This window comes from Chiloscyllium plagiosum, unplaced genomic scaffold (genome assembly GCF_037043375.1).
Source record: "Chiloscyllium plagiosum isolate Xiang-an unplaced genomic scaffold, Cpla_swu_hap1 HiC_scaffold_8, whole genome shotgun sequence".
NCBI lineage: Eukaryota > Metazoa > Chordata > Chondrichthyes > Orectolobiformes > Hemiscylliidae > Chiloscyllium > Chiloscyllium plagiosum.
This window is the reverse complement of record NW_028270146.1, coordinates 31,105,241-31,127,009: the sequence shown is the minus strand read 5'-3', so window position 1 is coordinate 31,127,009 and position 21,769 is coordinate 31,105,241.

Below are 21,769 nucleotides of genomic sequence, written 5' to 3'. Positions count from 1 at the left end.
CAAAGTTTGAAAAAAAAAAATTGTTAGTTAAGGGTTGTTAGTTTCTTCTTGCCCTGAAAAAAACCAGACATTTTACACATTTGAGACTGCCTGAAATTGATTGTGGAAGACGGTGGTTTGTAATCTGAGCTACAACAGGTCTCAATGCCACTGGATAAAACAGTAGGGAGATAAGATGACCATTAATACATTCACCCCTTTACAGAATCACAGAATTGTTACAGAGCAGAAGGAAGACATTCGGCCTATCTTGTGTGCGCTGGCTCTCTGAACATTTGTTCAATACTGGTCTCCTTGCTGTAGGAAGGATGTTGTGAAACTTGAAAGGGATCAGAAACATTTTATAAGGATGTTGCCAGGTTTGGAGGGTTTGAGCTATAGGGACAGACTGAATAGGCTGGGGCTGTATTCCCTGAAGTGTCCGAGGCTGAGGGGTGATCTCATAGAGGTTTATAAAATCATGAGGAGCATGGATAGGGTAAATAGTTAAGGTATTTTTTCCCAGTTTAGGAGAGCCCAAAATTAGAAGGCACAAGTTTAAGGTGACAGGGAAAAGATTTAAAAGAGACCCAAGGGGCAATGTTTTCATGCAGAGGGTGGTGTGTGTATGGAATGGATTGCCAGAGGAAGTGGTGGAGGCTGGTACAATTACAATATTTAAAAAGCATCTAGATGTGTATATGAATAGGAAGGATTTAGAGGGATATGGGCCAAATGCTGGCAAATGGGACTAGATTTATTTAATATATATGTTCATCATGGCTGAGTTGGACTGAAGGGTCTGTTTCCGTGTTGTAAATCTCTTTGACTCTTTACCTCTCCAAAGCCCTCCTGAATGCTACAGTTGAACATTCAACCAAATTCAGTCAACCAAAATTCCAGGCAGTCCATTCCATGCCCTAACCACTCACTGTGTTATTTTCTTTTTTTCATTTTGCATTTGCTTATTTTGCAAAACACTTTTAAACTCTGCCCTCTGGTGCTTGATCCATTTATGTATGGGACCATTTTTTTTCCCCAATTCACTCTGACCAAACCTCACACAATTTTGACAACATTTTTCAAAACTCCTCTTAGCCATCTCTTCTTCAAGGAACTTCCCAACTTCTCCGGTATTTCCTTATAACTGAAGTGTCTTGGTGTTTGTAAACCTTTAATAAACATTCTTGTATGCATTCACTGCCTTCCAATAGTGTGGTGCCCAGAACTGTACACAATACTCCGGCTGAGATCTCATCAGGGGTCTAATATAATTTTGTCATGACCTCTCTGCTTTTATGTTCTGTGTTTGCAGTTTTGAAGTCTCAAATACGGTATGCTTTATTAACAGCTCTCTCCATCTGTCCTGCTGTTTCAACAACTTAGGTACATAAACACTTAGATCTTTCTCTTTGTGTGCTTATGTTGTTGTGTCACCATAGTTTTACCAAACCGTAAGGGCTGCTCTCTCATTAGAGACAGGTGGCACTTTAACCTGAGGGCTATTGGACCTCAGGTAAGGGAAGAAGTTGAGAATGACTCCTTCATGGTAACCTCAAACCAGTGATGGGAATTGAAACCACGCTTTTAGCATGACACTGCTCTGTAAACCAATGATCCAGCTAACTGAGCTAAACAGATTCCTGTACACCTCTTTGGAACAATACTCTTCTTTGTATCCTGTCTCTCCATGTCTTTCGTACCAAAGTGCATTGCTTCACACTTCTCCTCATTGAATTTTAGCTGCCACATATTGACCTGCTCCACCAACATGTCAGGATCATTTTTAAGTTCTATTCTGTCCTCTTTGCAGTTTAGAATTCTCCCAGGGTTTGAGCCTTTCTCAGCCTTTGAAACTGTTCACTGCTCAATACCTACTGTCTGGACTGTTTATATATATCAGGAAAAGCAACAATCCCATGACTAACCCCTGAGAAATGTCTACTACAAACCTGAAGAATGCTCATAACTTTCCCATTTTTATATATAATTCATTCATTTTAGGTTAAGTCAGCATTTGTCCCCATCCCCAGAGGGCATCCACAATGTCAATCACATTACCACATTACCACATTACATTTATGAGTAGCATGGTGGCTCAGTGGTTAGCATTGGTGTCTCACAGCACCAGGGACCTGGGTTTGATTCCTGCCTCAGGTGACTGTGTGGAGTTTGCACGTTCTCCCCAAGTCTGTGTGGGTTCCCTCCCTCAATCCAAAGATGTGCAGGTTAGGTAAATTGGCCAAGCTAAGTTCCCTGTAGCATTAGGTTTCATTAGTCAGGAATTAATATAGGGGAGGGGAATGGGTCTAGGTGGGTTACTCTTCAGAGGGCTGGTGTGGACTTGTTGGGCCAAATGACCTGTTTCCATACTGTAGAGAACCTAATCTAACCAACTGTGGCTATGGAATCTCAGGTAAAGTCAGCAGATTTCCTTTTTCTAATGGGCATTAGTAAACTTGATGGGTTTTTACAGCACTCAATATTAATTGGAATAAGTTTGCCAGATTTTTATTTAAACCTTTAAAAACATACTTGCTTGAGCACTTGAATGTCAGAATGTTTGAATGTTCTCCCTGTGTCTGTGTGGGTTTCCACTGGTTGCTCTGCTTTCCTCCCACAATCAAAAGATGTGCAGAGTAGGTGGATTGGCTGTACTAAACTGCCCCGTAGCATCCAGGGATATGCAGGCAAGATGGATTCACCATGGTTCATATGGGGTTGCTGTGTTGGAGGGTTGGTGCACACTCAATCGACCCAATGGCTTCTATCTGCAATGTGGGGATTCTATGAATCTGTGAGGATTCAAGTCCAAGTGCTGGAAAGTAGGACAACTGTAGATTTAAAGCAGTTTTATTTTTCATCTGTGCAGACTTGATTATCCAAAAAGCATTTCCTAGATATTTCTATTCAACCTTCGCAGAGATGTTCTGATCCACCACTGGAGCAGGAAGGACTTGAACCTCAAATTGATCCTGCTCGCAGAGCGCTTCAGAGAACATCTCCAGGACACCTGCAATAATCAACCCCACTGCCCCATGGCCAAACATTTTAACTCCCCCTCCCACTATGCTGAGGACATGCAGGTCCTGGGCCTCCTTTATCGCCACTCCCTTAGCACCTGACGCCTGGAGGAAGAACGCCTCATCTTCCGCCTCAGAACACTTCAACCCCAAGGCATCATGTGGATTTCACCAGTTTCCTCATTTCCCCTCCCCCCACCTTACCCTAGTTCCATACCTTCCAGCTCAGCACCATCTTCATGACCCGTCCTACCTGTCCATCTTCCTTCCCACCTATACGCTCCACCCTCCTCTCCAACATATCACCTTTACCCCCACCTCCATCCACCTATTGCACTCACAGCTAGACTCCCCGCCCAGCCTCATCCCTTTCCTTTTTATAGAGTCATAGACTCATAGAGATGTACAGCATGGATACAGACCCTCCGGTCCAACCTGTCCATGCCGACCAGATATCCCAATCCAATCTAGTCCCACCTGCCAGCACCCGGCCCGTATCCCTCCAAACCCTTCCTATTCATATTCCCATCCAAATGCCTCTTAAAAGTTGCAATTGTATCAGCCTCCATCACTTCCTCTGGCAGCTCATTCCATACACGTACCACGCTCTGCGTGAAAAAGTTGCCCCTGAGGTCTCTTTTATGTCTTTCCCCTCTCATCTTAAACCTATGCCCTCTAGTTCTGGACTCCCTGATCCCAAGGAAAAGACTTTGTCTATTTATCCTATCCATGCCCCTAATAATTTTGTAAACCTCTATAAGGTCACCCCTCAGCCTCCGACGCTCCAGGGAAAACAGCCCCAGCCTGTTCAGCCTCTCCCTATAGTTCAAATCCTCCAACCCTGGCAACATCCTTGTAAATCTTTTCTGAACCCTTTCAAGTTTCACAACCTCTTTCCGATAGAAAGGAGACCAGAATTGCATGCAATATTCCAACAGTGGCCTAACCAATGTCCTGTATAGCAGCAACATGACCTCCCAACTCCTGTACTCAATACTCTGACCAGTAAAGGAAAGCATACCAAATGCCTTCTTTGCTATCCTATCTAGCTGTGACTCCACTTTCAAGGACCTATGAACCTGCACTCCAAGGTCTCTTTGTTCAGCAACACTCCCTAGGACCTTACCATTAAGTGTATAAGTCCTGCTAAGATTTGCTTTCCCAAAATGCAGCATCTCACATTTATCTGAATTAAACTCCATCTGCCACTTCTCAGCCCATTGGCCCATCTGGTCCAGATCCTGTTGTAATCTGAGGTAACCCTCTTCGCTGTCCACTACACCTCCAATTTTGGTATCATCTGCAAACTTACTAACTGTACTTCTTATGCTCTCATCCAAATCATTTATGTAAATGACAAAAAGTAGAGGACACAGCACCGATCCTTGTGGCACTCCACTGGTCACAAGCCTCCAGTCTGAAAAACAACCCTCCACCACCACCCTCTGTCTTCTACCTTTGAGCCAGTTCTCTATCCAAATGGCTAGTTCTCCCTTTATTCCGTGAGATCTAACCTTGTTAATCAGTCTCCCATGGGGAACATTGTCGAATGCCTTACTGAAGTCCATATAGATCACATTTACTGCTCTGCCCTCATCAATCTTCTTTGTTACTTCTTCAAAAAACTCAATCAAGTTTGTGAGACATGATTTCCCATGCACAAAGCCATGTTGAATATCCCTAATCAGTCCTTGTCTTTCCAAATACATGTACATCCTGTCCCTCAGGATTTCCTCCAACAACTTGCCCACCATTGAGGTCAGGCTCACCAGTCTATAGTTCCCTGGCTTGTCTTTACCACCCTTCTTAAACAGTGGCACCACGTTTGCTAACCTCTAGTCTTCTGGCACCTCACCTGTGACTATCGATGATACAAATATCTCAGCAAGAGGCCCAGCAATCACTTCTCTAGCTTCCCAACGAGTTCTGGGGTACACCTGATCAGGTCCTGAGGATTTATCCACCTTTAACCGTTTCAAGACATCCAGCACTTTCTCCTCTGTAATCTGGACATTTTGCAAGATGTCACCATCTATTTCCCTTCAGTCTATATCTTCTATATCCTTTTCCACAGTAAATACTGATGCAAAATATTCATTTAATATCTCTCCCATTTTCTGTGGCTCCACACAAAGGCCACCTTGCTGATCTTTGAGGGGCCCTATTCTCTCCCTAGTTACCCTTTTGTTCTGAATATATTTATAAAAACCCGTTGGATTCTCTTTAATTCTATTTGCCAACGCTATCTCATGTCGCCTTTTTGCCCTCCTGATTTCCCTCAAGTATACTCTTACTTCCTTTATACTCTTCTAAGGATTCACTCGATCTATCCAGTCTATACCTGACACATGATTCCTTCTTTTTCTTAACCAAACCCTCAATTTCTTTAGTCATCCAGCATTCCTAAACCTACCAGCCTTCCCTTTCACCCTGACAGGAACATACTTTCTCTGGATTCTTGTTATCTCATTTCTGAAGGCTTCCCATTTTCCAGCCGTCCCTTTACCTGCGAACATCTGCCTCCAATCAGCTTTTGAAAGCCCTTGCCTAATACCGTCAAAATTGGCCTTTCTCCAATTTAGAACTTCAACTTTTACGTTTGGTCTATCCTTTTCCATCACGATTTTAAAACGAATAGAATTATGGTCACTGGCCCCAAAGTGCTCCCCCACTGACACCTCAGTCACCTGCCCTGCCTTATTTCCCAAGAGTAGGTCAAGTTTTGCACCTTCTCTAGTAGGTACATCCACATACTGACTCAGAAAATTGTCTTGTATGCACTTAACAAATTCCTCTCCATTTAAACCCCTAACACTATGGCAGTCCCAGTCGATGTTTGGAAAGTTAAAATCCCTGACCATAACTACCCTATTATTCTTTTCGATAGCTGAGATCTCCTTACAAGTTTGTTTCTCAATTTCCCTCTGACTACTGGGGGGTCTATAATACAATCCCAATAAGGTGATCATCCCTTTCTTATTTCTCAGTTCCACCCAAATAACTTCCCTGGATGTATTTCCAGGAATACCCTTCCTCAGCACAGCTCTAATGTTGTCCCTTATCAAAAATGCCACTCCCCCTCCTCTCTTGCCTCCCTTTCTATCCTTCCTGTAGCATTTGTATCCTGGAACATTAAGCTGCCAGTCCTGCACATCCCTGAGCCATGTTTCTGTAATCACTATGATATCCCAGTCCCATGTTCCTAATTATGCCCTGAGTTCATCTGCCTTCCCTATTAGGCCCCTTGCATTGAAATCAATGCAGTTTAATTTATTAGTCCTACCATGTCCCTGCCTGCCCTGACTGTTTGACTCCCTTCTGTTCTCAACTGTACCAGTCTCAGATTGATCTATTTCCTCACAATCTCCCTGGCTCCCACCCCCCCCACCTTACAAGTTTAAATCCTCCCAAGCAGTCCTAGCAAATTTCCCTGCCAGTATATTAGTCCCCTTCCAATTTAGGTGCAATCTGTCCTTCTTATACAGGTCACTTCTACCCCAAAAGAGCTTCCAATGATCCAAAACTGTGAATCCATCTCCCATACAGCAGCTCCTCAGCCATGCATTCATCTGCTCTATCCTCTTATTCCTGCCCTCACTAGCTCGTAGCACTGGGAGTAATCCAGATATTACTAGCCTTGAGGACCTCCTTTTTAAATTCCTGCCGAACTCTCTGTAATCTCCCTTCAGAATCTCAACCTATTCCCTTCCCATGTCATTGGTTCCAAGGTGGACAATGACCTCTTGCTGGCCCCTCTCGCCCGTGAGAACATTCTGCACCCTCTCTGAGACATCCTTAATCCTGGCACCAGGGAAACAACACACCATTCTGCTTTTTCTTTGCTGGCCAAAGAAACGTCTGTCTGTACCTCCGACTACAGAATCCCCTAACACAACTGATCTCTTGGAAGCCGATGTACCCCTCATTGCATTAGAGCCAGTCTCAATACCAGAAACTTGGCTGTTTGTGCTACGTTCCCCTGAGAATCCATCACCCCCTACATTTTCTAAAACAGCATACCTGTTTGAAATGGGACCTCTCTTACCCTTCCTGGAGTTAACCCATCTGTCTGACTGTATCTGAGACTTTTCCCCCTTCCTATAACTGCGATCCATCACATACTGTTGCTGTTGCAAATTCCTCATCACTTCTATCTGTCTCTCCAACTGATCCACTCGATCTGATAAGATTCGCATCCAACAGCATTTATGGCGGATATAATCTGTTGTAACCCTTAAACTCTCGTTAAACTCCCACATCTGACAAGAAGTACATATCACTGCAAAGGCATTTTTGCTCCTTCACAATCTACAGACCCAGAAAATAACACCGTCTTATTCCTCCACAAAATACTGCACCAGGTTAAATTAAGAGCTATGGCTTATATTTTAAGTTTAATCAAGGGACTTATCTCCAAAAACTTATAATCAAGAAAGATCCCACTAATACAGCCTCTCTTGGACAGACTTAAAACAATAATTAACTTCTCTGATTCTGTGTTGTGAACTTCGCCCTAACTGGATCCTCCAAGATTAGTTGTGAAATTCACTGATTGTTAATTTTCCCAGATGCGCTCCGATGTCCAGCGACACATGAATTCAAAAACAGCAAATGCCCCCAAGCTCCTAGCCTCATTCCTGATGAAGGGCTTTTGCCCGAAGCATTGATTTTCCTGCTCCTTCAATGTTGCCTGACCTGCTGTGTTTTTCCGGCACCACACTCTCGACTTGAACCTGAGCCCCCGAGATAGAGACACTATCACTGTACCACAGAGCCATTTCTATGCTGAATGATTCTATGGTACACATTTCGCCATCTACTATGATGAGATGAAAACTCATATCCTCAGACCAGCAGCCTGATCTTGATCACCAAATGTCATTATCATTAAGCCACCATCTCCTCTCTTTTACAATCCTGAACAAGACAACTAAATTTAATATCCAATCTGATTAGAAATGACTAATTGCATTGTCTGAATCAGTTTGATTTTGAGATCTTAATAATTCCTAGCAGAATAAAGCCACAAAATTTCATGATTTTCAAAAAATAGAATTTACTATCAAAAATTTTAAAACGTAAAACAGTCAACTAATTATGTGTGTGATACTCTCACACTCAGAATTAATATGAGGTAGAATATGAATTGACATCAATCTGTGAACAAACATCCATGCAGTGCACATCAAATGGCAGCTGTGGTCAAGGTTCATGCCGCCTAATTCTCAGCATTGTCTGAATGATTTTTAAGAGACTGTGAACCACTAGATTTTGGTAAAACATTGAGTTCTTCAGAACAGATTCCAATTCTTCTCTTTCAAAGATCTAGCCCCTGAATTTCTTCCAGCTCAGACATTTCAGTGACTACTCATCACTTGAGGGTAAATCTTTTCTCTTGAGATGGTGTTCCACAGAACTTACAATGTTGCCCTAATTTCTGGCATGATTCCAGCTCTTCGGCAAACAGCTCGCTTCTCTAAACTGGCACTGCCCTGGATTCCTCCAAATTCCTCTCTCCTGAGGTATACCATGCAAATTCTCTTTAAGGGCTTCCCTGACCCCCATCTCTCAACTGCAGCAAATGGCCCCTTGAATTCAATGAGACCAAACTCTTGAGAACTAATTGTGCAAGTTAGCTGCGTATGAAGCCACTTCTCCTCTAGCTGCTTCCCTCTCTTGGACTAAAACTAACTCTTAAATTTTCTGAACCTTCTAAGCTTCTTAGGGGACTTCTTCAGAGAGACAGATGATATTACAGAGATGGAAGTAGGCAGTCTTGCCAAAGGGAACAAGATGAACTTGGAAAGTCTGTTGCTTCAATAAGGAATTGCGAACGATTACAATGGTCTTTCACATTCAAAGAAAACGTTTTGGTATAATGAAAAAAAATGTACATGTGCCACATTAGAATTACAAAACATAAACATAATGACAGGAATAATAAGAAAAAGCATGAGTTTTTTTTGATACAGTATTTGGTTTGTTTAATTCATTTACTTCCTATCTAATGCATTGTGGCAAAATGTAATACTTTGTCGGTAATATATTTTTGTGTTTGCTGCCCTCTTATTTTACACTTAGAATATAAACCTAGTTTCATTTTTAGAAGTGCCTGGGAACTGACAATTCACATTGTGTCTGTGTATCTGTTGCAACAGCTGAGATGAGATTATTGCTTTTTCATATCAATTAAAGCTGTTGGAGAAAAACTTTAAATTTGCTTTCAATTCGTCCACAAAATCCAAGAGTCAGGAATGAGCCTGCATAGGAAAGGAAATGATTCAAGTTAATTAACTCATGAAAGATAACAAACATCTCATTATCAAAGATAAAATACATCAGCAAGATCACAGATACAAAGAATGTTTACAGTCCCTTTGATAGCCAAGACCAAAAATGGAGCTTCAAATGAATGTCCTCATGCCAGTTCTTCATTAAAACAAAAACAGAACTTGCTGAAGAAACTCAGCGAGTCTGGCAGCATCTGTGAGAAAATACAGAGTTAGTGCTTCAAGTCCAGTAACTCTTCTCAGAACTGGTAGTGGCTCAGAAAAGGTGATATATGTGCTAATGATGCTAAGGATTATCCTGACGAAGGACTTTTGCCCGAAACGTCGATTTTCCTGCTCATCGGATGCTACCTGACCTGCTGTGCTATTCCAGCGCTACACTAATCGTGACTTTATGCTAAAGATGTGAGTGAGTCTGTGTGTGTGTGTATGTGTGTATGCATGAGTCTGTGTGTATGCATGAGTCTGTGTGTGTGTGCATGTGGAAGTGAGTCTGTGTATGCATGTGTGAGTCTCTGTGCATCTGTGTGTGCGTGTTTGAGTGAGTCTGTGTGTGAGAGAGTCTGCGTGTGTGTCTGAGTCTGTACGTGTGTGTGTACATGAATGTGTGAGTCTGTGTATTTGTGTGTGTGTCAGTGAGTCAGTGTGTAGTGTGTGTGCGCGGGCAAGTGTGAGTCTGTGTATGTATGTGTGAATGAGTCTGTGTGTGCATATGTGTGTGTGCGCGCCCGCATGTGTGAGTCTGTGCATGTGGATGTGTGAGTCAGTGTGTAGTGTGTGCATGTGAGAGTGAGTGTGTGTGTGCGCGTATGTGTGAGTCTGAGTGTTCGTGTGTATGTGTGTTTGTACACACAAGTGGGTGTGTGAGTCTGTGTATGTGTGTGTATGAGAGAGTGAGTCTGTATGCATGTGTGTGTGAATGAGTCTGTATGTGTAAGAGTCTGCGTGTATGTCTGAGTATGTGTGTGTGTACATGCATGTGTGAGTTTATTTGTGTGTGTGAGTCAGTGAGTCAGCATGTAGTGTGTGTGTGTGAGAGTGAGTGTGTGTGTGCGTGTGCGCGGGCATGTGAGAGTCTGTGTATGTGTGTGTGTGAGTCTGTGTGTGTGTACAAGCATGTGTGAGTCTGTGTATGTTTGTGTGTGTGCACACATGTGTGAGTCAGTGAGTCAGTATGTAATGTGTGTGTGTGCGCGGGCATGTGTGAGTCTGTGTATGTGTGTGAATGAGTCTGTGTGTGCATGTGTGTGCGTGTGAGTGAGTCTGTGTGCATGTGAATGAGTGTGTGCATGTGTGTGTGCACGCACGCATTTGTGAGTCTGTGCATGTGGATGTGTGTGAGTCAGTGTTTAGTGTGTCACGTGAGAGTGAGTGAGTGTGTGTAGGTGCATGCAAGTGTGTGTGTGTACATGTGAGTCTGAGTGTGTGTGTGTGAGTTAGAAGTGTATGTCTGTGTGTGTGTGTATGTGTGTGAGATATTGCATGCTGTTTTGGGTGGTCTATCTCCAACCAGCCCCTTCACAACCAGCTCTTTTGGCCAGAATTGATGTGGCTAGCTGTGGTTCAGCTCCCAAGGTTAAGGCCTCAGTAGAGACAGTGTCCATAGCTGGTCCAGGATCCTGGCCTTAATCAATAATAGGGGCTGGTTTTGGATCAGAATCACGAATTTAGATTGGATTGGATCAATGTTTGATCGCGGTCTGGTTCAGAACATGGGTTGGAGTTTGTTTATCCCAGTTCCTTTAGGGTTACATGGAGCTGATGGTTATTGCTTTGAGCTCCATGGGCCTTTAACTGGTTAACATGGCACAACCCAGCTTTTGCTGTATCTAGCAAGATTCTGTCCATGGTGGGCTGGCCTTGTCTACCTTCAAGTGGGGACTTGGAACGTTACTGGCTAGAAAATTTGCAACATCAACCACCACTCTGCCTTTTACTCTCTGGATTCAAAGTACACTTGCTGGACTGTTTCATTTGTGCTATTCTGGTGGCCACTGCTTTCTGTGCAGTCTGCACATTTGAAGTAGAATTTTCTCACCATCTGGTCGTTAGAATGTTGTGAGGGTGGGATGTTGAATCCAGTTAAACCGGAGGATGAGTTCTTGCTGAACATGAGGGCAAGGGATATTGTCTTGTGTACACAAGTACAGGGATAGAAGAGAATAGTGGAAAGTGTACAAAGTTGGCATTTCCTTTACCATCTTAGGTACAAAGCACCTGAGTATGAAATCTAGGTATAAAGTAGAAAAATAATGTTAAAAGTTCAACATTACAGACCTAATTCTAATTGAGGAGAAAGTGAGGACTGCAGATGCTGGAGATCAGAGCTGAAAATGTGTTGCTGGAAAAGCGCAGCAGGTCAGGCAGCATCCAAGGAGCAGGAGAATCGACGTTTCGGGCATGAGCCCTTCTTCAGGAAAGGGGTTCCTGAAGAAGGGCTCATGCCCGAAACGTCGATTCTCCTGCTCCTTGGATGCTGCCTGACCTGCTGCGCTTTTCCAGCAACACATTTTCAGTTTTAATTCTAATTGAGCCCTACTAACGGTGATTTTAAGTTTGAGTAACTCTTGTTAGTTTGTGGCTTTATTATTGACAATTAGTAAGAGTTAATGCAGTTACACGGTGGCTTGTGTCTATCCTAATGGCGAATGATTGGTAAATGTTAATATTATCTGAACTGGTTGATGGTTAAAGTCAAAGGATTAAGAATTCATCTGTGCCCTTGATAAGCATTCTTGTCAGGATATATCGATCCCACTGTATTACATAGTTAACTGCAAAGGCATTTTGATTGATATTGCTTAATAACTTACATGCTTTGTTCTGCAAAGGACCTATTAAGACAAAAGAAGTTTGCAATTAGGTGATAAATGGATTTAGGCCTGAAACCTATTAAATGGCCACTGTTCTCGACAAAGTGCAGACATTCTTTCTATTTTCAATTCTTTGCCTGATTTGTAAACTTATTTTGTTCAACAACACGTTTTCAATTTCCTTTGAAATCTTTAACCTTCAAAGAATGCCAGGGGCATCAATCAGGAAGTGTGTTGCCAATTCATTAGTTTTTTTTCTGAAGCCATTGAGTGATGCAGAGGAGCAGAGAAGAACATTGCATGAAGATAGCATTTGAGGGATGCTACCTCAGGTCTGGTATTGATAAGATCTTTAGTGATGGGCTTTTTTTTCTGCTCACAAAGGCAAGAATATATTTCATTATCTACTGTAATCTCCTGCACTGTATTTGCGAGTACTTACCTGGTATATATAATGAACGCATGATGCGTTGTTGACATTGCAGTCTGAATTATACTCTCACTTTCTGAAATTAAGGGGATAACAGGAAGGCTTATGACATCCCCAGCCAGCTATATACAGTGACCAAATTACGTTGTGACCCCAGGAAGGTGCTTTTCATTTTGGCATGAGTAGTAAAATGGCATCAAATCAGTCAATGATTATACAGAATGACCCATTTCCAATTTCATTCAGATCATACCAGGTGGAGTGTTTAATGGGCAGTCAGCATGCACTGGACTCACAATATTACCAGATTTTGAATATTCTCTGGGATTGTAGGAAAGAGGAGTCAAGAGTTAACTAAAATACTGTTAGCTCTGTTTCTACCAGCTTACAGGTATTTTTTAGCAAATGATTAAGGACTACATGTCAGGAATCCACCATTTAAGCAGCACAGACTAGGAACCATGGCAACTGAAATGATCCTTAATACTGCATCAGTTTTAAAGTTGTACTTGTGAAACAACTACTGATATTTATATCAGTCTTTAAATAAAATTAAAAGTTCCAAGACATTTCACAGAAGTATAGAAATTAAATTTTAAGGCTGAGCCTTTGAGTTGCTCCAGCAGATAACTAAAAGCTTGGTCAAAGTGGTAATTTTTAAAAGGCAACTTTAAAGGCAGATTGAAGTTAGAATTATTTAGGGAGTGCATTCCAGTGAGTTAGCAGCTAAATACACAGTGCCGTATAATAGACCGATCAAAATTAGGTCCACTTTTCTAAAAGCTGTGCCTTTTCTCAAGGATACTGTATGCTTGGTTTTTCTCGGAGGGGACCTAAACCTCTCCCAGTTCTGATTAAACTGATTTAGTACAAAGATTAAAGAGTATTGAGAGGCCTTTTTGTTTATTTGTAAACAGGTAAGACTTCGGGCCAAAGTGGTCATGTTTTAGAAGTGACCTGTATAATGAAAGGGGAGAGGTCAGCTCTCTAGCTGAGCAGTTCAGCCCAGAACTAGTTAGAAGTTCAGCAGTGGACTGTGTGAACAGGCTGCAAAAGCTCTCCCTCCTTCTGTCCTTCAAACTTCAACCTGTAAGCATTTGTTCCATTTTTACTGTGTTTTTTAAGGGGGTTTGTTTATTGGGACTGTTGTGTATTTTTGGACCAGCATAATTAAGTCTAGTTTGGATAGACTGAGTTCTGCAGGAGTTCTTTATTCTGTTCTTTGTGTTCCAATATGTAATTTTGTGAATAAACTTTTGTCTGTTTTGTCCTGGTAGTTAACCTAGCTAGGTTCTGGATCAATGGTGCTGGAAGAACACAGCAGTTCAGGCAGCATCCGAGGAGCTTCAGCAAAATTGACGTTTCGGGCAAAAGCCCTTCATCAGGAATAGAGCTAACCTACTCCGGGTAATTTTCACTGTGGCTTACCAAAATAAATTGCAAAGTTCTGGTCTGGGCTGCCTGCTTAAGAATGTTTTGAGTAGTGTGACCTAAACCATAAAAGATTGGGGGCTCTTTGCAGGATTTTAAACAGCGAGTGGTAGGTACTAGTGTCTTTATTACGGGTGTTGGTTTGGTTGGGGAGACAAATTTTGGGATCGTAATGGCTCTTTCAGTCGCCAAAGGTTTTCTGGAAGTGGATGCGGTGACTTTGGAAGGTTTGCAAAAGGTAAATAAGACCAAGCTGCAGGAATTAACAAACCAGCTGGGATTAGACCTGCCTGCTTCTGTGAGGAGAGGAGAGATAATTACAGCTGTAGCTCAGCATTTGAACTTGCTGGAGAAACCAACAGAATCTACAGAGATGGCAAGAATTCAATTGCAAATGTAACAGCTTAAATTAGAAGCGAGAAATAAGGAGAGAGCAGCAGAAATGAAACAGGTTGAGTTACGACTAAAAGCAGAAGAGAGGGAAAAGGTCAGAGCTTTTGAACTTCAGAAACTGACATTTAAAAAGCAAAGTCAGCGTAAAAGGCTGGAGATTAAGGCTGAGGGTAGGCTTAGTGAGGAAGAGAGTGAGGAGGAGCAAGGCCCTGATAGACAGAAGCCCAGTGAGAAACTGTTTAAGTATGTTCAAGCATTGCCTAAATTTGATAAGAAGGATGTGGAAGATTCTTTCAGCTCATTTGAAAAGGTGGCTCAGCAAATGCAGTGGCCAATGGCAATGTAGGTTTTGCTGATCCAAGCAAAGTTTGTGGGTAGGGCTAGTGATTTATTCACAGCACTATCAGAGGAGGTATCTGGAGAGTATGATGAAGTGTTGGATGTCTTGAAATGAGTAAAGGTGAATAAATCCCCAAGACCTGATCAGGTGTACCCGAGAACTCTGTGGGAAGCTAGAGAAGTGATTGCTGGGCCTCTTGTTGAGATATTTGTATCATGAATAGTCACAGGTGAGGTGCCGGAAGACTCGAGGTTGGCAAACGTGGTGCCACTGTTTAAGAAGGGTGATAAAGACAAGCCAGGGAACTATAGACCGGTGAGCCTGACCTCAGTAGTGGGCAAGTGTCTGAGGTGTCTTTGTGTGGAGCCGCAGAAAATGGGGGGAGATACTAAATGAGTATTTTGCATCAGTATTTACTGTGGCAAAGGATATGGAAGATAAAGACTGTAGGGAAATAGATGGTGACACCCTGCAAAAGTCCATAATACAGAGGAGGAAGTGTTGGATGTCTTGAAACACATAAAGGTAGATAAATCCCCAGGACCTCATCAGGTGTACCCTAGAACTCTGTGGGAAACTAGAGAAGTGATTGCTGGGCCTCTTATTGAGATATTTGTATCATCGATAGTCACAGGTGAGGGACAGGAAGAGTGGAGGTTGGCCAACGTGGTGCCACTGCTTAAGAAGGGTGGTAAGGACAAGCCCGGGAACTATAAACCAGTGAGCCTGACCTTAGTGGTGGGCAAGTTGTTGGAGGGAATCCTGAGAGACAAGATGTACATGTATTTGGAAAGGCAAGGACTGATTAGGGATAGTCAACAGGCTGTGTGCATGGGAAATCATGTCTCACAAACAAAGAGGATTGATGAGGGCAGAGCGGTAGCTGTGATCTCTATGCACTTCAGTAAGGCGTACGACAAGGTTCCTCATGGGATACTGATTAGCAAGGTTAGATCTCATGGAATACAGGAAGAACTAGCCATTTTGATACAGAACTGGCTCAAAGGTAGAAGACAGAGGGTGGTGGTGGAGGGTTGTTTTTCAGACTGGAGGGCTGTGACCAGTGGAGTGCCGCAAGTATTGGTGCTGTGTCCTCAACTTTTTGTCATTTACATAAATGATTTGGATGCGAGCATAAGAGGTACAGTTAGTAAGTTTGCAGATGACACCAAAATTGGAGGTGTAGTGGACAGCGAAGAGGGTTACCTCAGATTACAATAGGATCTGGACCAGATGGGCCAATGAACTGAGAAGTGGCCGATGGAGTTTAATTCAGATAAATGCGAGATGCTGCATTTAGGGAAAGCAAATCTTAGCAGGACTTATACACTTGATGGGAAGGTCCGAGGGAGTGTTGCTGAACAGAGAGATCTTGGAGTGCAGGTTCATAGCTCCTTCAAAGTGGAGTCGCAGGTAGATAGGATAGTGAAGAAGTTGTTTGGTATAGAGTATAGAGTACAGGAGTTGGGAGGTCATGTTGCGGCTGTACAGGACATTGGTTAGGCCACTGTTGGAAGATTGTGTGCAATTCTGGTCTCCTTCCTATCGGAAAGAGGTTGTGAAACTTGAAAGGGTTCAGAAAAGATTTACAAGGATGTTGCCAGGGTTGGAGAATTTGAACTATAGGGAGAGGCTGAACAGGCTGGGGCTGTTTTCCCTGGAGCGTCGGAGGCTGAGGGGTGACCTGATAGAGGTTTACAAAATTATGAGGGGCATGGATGGGGTAAATAGCCAAAGTCTTTTCCCTGGGATGGGGGAGTCCAGAACTAGAGGGCATAGGTTTAGGATGAGAGGGGAAAGACATAAAAGAGACCTAAGGGCAACTTTTTCACGCAGAGCGTGGTATGGGTTTGGAATGAGCTGCCAGAGGAAGTGTTGGAGGCTGGTACAATTGCAACATTTAAGAGGCTTTTGGATGGGTATATGAATAGGAAGGGTTTGGAGGGATTTGGGCCAGGTGCTGGCAGGTGGGACTAGATTGGGTTGGGATATCTGGGCGGCAAGGACAGATTGGACCAAAGGGTCTGTATCCATGCTGTACATCTCTATGATTCTATGACTCTAAGTTAAATAAAGCCATTTAAGTGCATATGAGCTTGTATCAGAAGCCTATAGATGTTTCAGGAATCTAACAAGGGACCCTGGTCAAACCTACATTGAGTTTGAAAGGATCCAACAGAGCAATTTGGATGGATGGATAAGAGCTTTAAAAATCAAGCAAACCTATGATGTCCTTAAGGTGGCAATTATTTTGGAGGAATTCAAAATTTCACTGCCTGAAGTCATGTCAACTCATGTGGAAGAGCAGAGAGTTAAAATGGTAAGGTTAGCAGCTGAAATGGCTGATGATTATGAGTTGATCCATAAAACTTGGTTTGGCTTCCAGATTCAATTTCAGTCCATAAGGAATAGAAATTGGACCAAAGAGAAATCTTTACGTGGAATGGGAAAGGTAGATCTCAGTGAAGATCATAAGGAAAACTTATGACAGAGTAAAAAAGAAACCCTTGAGGGGGACAAAGAAGTTAAAAGGCTCAGGCGTTTTCATTGTAACAAAGTGGACCAAACAAAATCTCAGTGTTGGTGGGCTCGGAGAAAGCCAAATGTAGAAAAACTGGAGAAGCCTGAGAGTTTTGTTGAACGGGTAACAAAAAGCACAAGGGAAGTTGGACAACTGCCTCAGAGTGTACAAGGTGATCAGATGGTTGATTAAGGAGGAAATGCCAGATCTGCTTAAAAATATACATGCAAGGGTAAAGTTTATTCACACAGGCCAGGGGTAGCAGGTAAATAGGTTACAATATTAAGGGACACAGGATCCTATCAGTCTGTAATGCTGAAGGATAAGGAATATGTACTCCTGAGGGACTATTGCCAGAAAAGGTACTGGTAACAGGAATTCATGGTGAGACAAGAAGTGCTCAATTATGTAAAGTGAGGCTAGAGAGTCCAGAGAAGAGTGAAGAATTTGTGGTTGGAGTACTGGACAAACTCTCAGCTTCAGGAATACAATTTATCCTTGCAATTGATACAGCTGATTCACCAGTAGGCTTGTTGCCTACTCTAGTTGACAAGTCAGTGGGGATGCAGGCATCTGAAGACATGAAGCCTATTCAGGAATTTTTTCCCTGATTGTGTGATCTCAAGATCACAGAGGCATAAGTTGAAGCAGGACAGATTAAAAGGCACAGTTAAGGAAGTTGACATAGCTTTATCTGAGACTTTTTTTTGGTCAAGTATGTGGGACAGAGCAAGAGCAAATAGGTAAACATGTAAGTATCTTTAGCTCTGCTGAGCTGATCGAGTTACAGTAGAAAGATGAGAAGTTTAAACAGTTGTATCAAAAGACATATAAAGAGGAGAGTGAATGCATTTCTGTTTTTATTACTTAACAAATGATGTCTTAATGAGGAAATGGAGGCCTTCACACATTCAAGCAGATGAGAAATGGGCAGAGATTCATCAAATTGCTTTCCCAGTAGGGTATAGAACAGAGGTGCTGCAAGTGGCATATGAGCTACCACTTGGAGGTTATTTAGGGGTGAGGACATTTTACTAGCCTGCAGGATGTAGTTGAATTTCGCCAGATGTGTCACACATGTCAGCTAATCAGAAAACCATAGGCAGTAATAAAACCTACAGCTTTAATACCTATTCCAGCATTTGAGGAACCTTTCACAAAAGTCTTTATTGATTGTATAGGTCACCTACCTCAAACAAAAAAGTGGGAATAAGTATTTTGTAACAATAATGGATGTATCGACTGGATTTCCAGAAGCAATCCCAATATGCAATATCACAGATGAAAGGGTTGCAGAAGAATTAATCAATTTTTTTTACTAGATATGGACTACCAATAGAGATCCAGTCATATCAAGGATCAAACTTCATATCCAAGCTATTCAAGGACATTATGGATAACTTTAGAATAAAGCAACTCAAATGTACTGCGTACCAACCAGAATCACAGGGAGCATGAGAGAGATGGCATCAAACACTAAAGACCATGTTGGGGGCTTATGGTCAGGATTATCCAGATGATTGGGAGAAGTGAGTTTCATTTGTACTTTTTGCGATCAGAGATGCACCAAATGAATCAACCAAATTCAGTTGATTTGAATTAATTTTTGGACATGAATTGAGAGGACTGTTAAAATTGATCAAGGAGAAATTAATAAGTCAGAATTCAGAAACTACCCATTTGGACTACGTGTCAAATTTTAGAGAACGATTAAGTAGAGCTGGAGAGGTTGCTAGACAGCATTTAAAAATTTCACAGCAAACAATGAGAAAGGAATCAGGTAAGAAATCACAATTCACAATTTTGCAATTGGAAATAAGGGATTGCTGTTACTTCCAGTAACAGATGAGCCTTTAAAAGCAAGGTTGAGTGGACCTTATCAAACCGAGAGGAAATTGAGTGAGGTCAACTACTTGATAAGAACTCCAGACAGGAAGAAATCTCACAGAGTGTGTCTTGTAAATATGCTCAAAAGGTATTTTGATAGGGAAGGAAAACAAGAGGAGAATGTGTTAATGATTACAGCACAGAAGGAAGAACCAAGTTCAGAGGATTCTGAATTGAACATTCCTCAAATCAAACTGGACAATGAGGAAGTTGTCAAAAATTGGGATAAATTATTGAGTTACCTTCCACAAGAAAATTGAAATGGCCTGAAAGAGTTATTATTATCACATGGGGAGATATGGGCAAATAAACTGGGAAGTACTAACCTAATTGTGCATGATGTAGATATAGGAGGTGCTGGGTCGATTCAGCAACATCCTTATAGGCATAACCTTTTAAAGCTGGCACGGGTTCAGAAGGAGATAGAGCGCATGCTCCAAGTTGGCATTATCAAAGTGAGTTACAGTGACTGGAGCTCACTCATAGTCATGGTGCCAAAGCCAGATGTTACCCAGTCGTTATGTGTGGACTATCACAAGGTCAACACTGTTACAAAGACTGATGCATATCCAATTCCATGGTTGGAGGACTGTGTCAAAAAAGTAGAACAAGCAACTCACATTTCTAAGTTGGATTTGTTCAGAGGCTACTGACGAGTACCTCTGTCAGAGAGGGCAAAGGCAATTTTGGCTTTCATAATGCCAAATGGACTATATCAGTTCAAAGTCTTGCCATTTGGTATTAAAAATGGTCCAGCCACATTTCAGTGACTGACTAATAAGGTCATTGCCAGATTACCCAACTATGTGGTGTACATTGATGACCTAGTGATTTTTAGTCACTTGTGGAAGGAACATTTACAGCATTTATCGGACTTGTTCGATCAACTTCAGAAGGCAGGCTTGGTTGTAAACCTAGCTAAAAGTGAATTTGCAAATGCTCAAGTCACCTTCCTGGGCCATGTTATTGGACGTGGACGAATAGCCCCATGGGATGTGAAAACAAAAGTGATTGGCGAATTTCCCCACACAATTGACGAAAAAAGCAGTACTGCAGTTCCTGGAATTGAATGGCTTTTACTGAAAGTTTATGCTAAACTTTAGCAGCATGGCTGCTCCACTCACCGAATTGTTCAAAAAGGGCAAGAAGTTTCAGTGGACTGCCAAAATGCGCTTGACAGCCTAAAAACTATGTTAACCACTGACCCAGTATTAACCACATCAGATTACACAAAGCCTTTCAAGGTGGCTATCAACAAACACATCGACCTAGACCCAATATACCGGCCACTACAGCGGACAGCTGAAACTGACAACCGGAAGCGGCAGGGACAGGCCACTATAAATGCCGGAGGAAACACCACAGAAGCGCTTCACAGGAGGCTCCCAAGCACCGAGGATGTCACCTAGACAGGGGACGAAACGTTTGCAACAAAAACTTCCAGCTCGGCGAACAGAACCACAGCAACGAGCACCCGAGCTACAAATCTTCTCACAAACTTTGAACTTTCCCTTGTGTCAACACCACTGGCACTCATAAATTACCACTTGTCTGCATCAGGTGTTATGCTAATCCACGTTGCTTCAAGAACTCATTTCCCAGGAAGTACAAAGCACAAAGTAAGGCATGGATGACTTTTTTCATCCTGGTTTCAGAAAGATTTTGTACCTGCCGTCAGATTACGTTTAGCAAGTGCTGGACTCGAGCAACGTGCCCTTCTGCTTGTTGACAACATGGGCACACGCACTATGAAAAGTAGCCAATTAGAATTGCTAGACGGAGCTATCAAGTGTTTGTTTTTACCACCAAATACCAGTTCAAGGTTACAGCTGCTCGATCAGGGAATCATCGCAATAATGAAAACATATCATCGCCGTAACATGTTGCATGTTGTCCTGGGTGAACACAATGCAGACAAAGGAGTGTAGGAAATTATGAAGGCATTCACAATCAAGGACGCTTTGTTCGTGATTGCTGAATCTTGGGACCGCATCAAGCCATCAACAGTCATGGAGTGTTGATTCAATGGCTTGCATGTTGGTGGCCATGACAGTGAAAAGGACACCCATCCAGCTTAAAGGCTAACCACTAACATCACTGAGAACTGCAGACAGCTGGCACAAGGAGACTTTGTAGAGTCTGAGATTGATGTTTGGGTAAACTGTGACAGCGACATCAGAACAGAGACACTCAGTAATGATCAGCTAATCAACGCAGTCATGAAAGAACAGCAGGAAAGAACACCGTGGATGGGAAGGAAAATCAGATACTGACACCTCCTCCAGTTCCCATTAATGAGGCTAACGACAGTTTGCGACTTTTCATGGAGTGGTATGAAGCACAAGACAAAGTTGATGCCGTTAAGTTGATGCATCCTCATCAAATGTTATTGTTTGCGATAAAAAAAGAGACAGCAGCACCTCAAGCAACAGCAGCTGGATATTTTCTCAAAAAAATAATAACTGACCTCCACCTCAATGAATTTTATTTACTCAAGAAGTGATTTGATTTGTAAAATTTCATGAATTTTTAAGTGATATCCAGTGTTTGTACAAATTTTAGCGATTGAATTAAATAAAAACTCTGTAAATATGCTTTTTAACACAATTATGCACAGTATGGCTTCCTTTGTTTAAGGTCAAATCAATTTTACAAATAATCA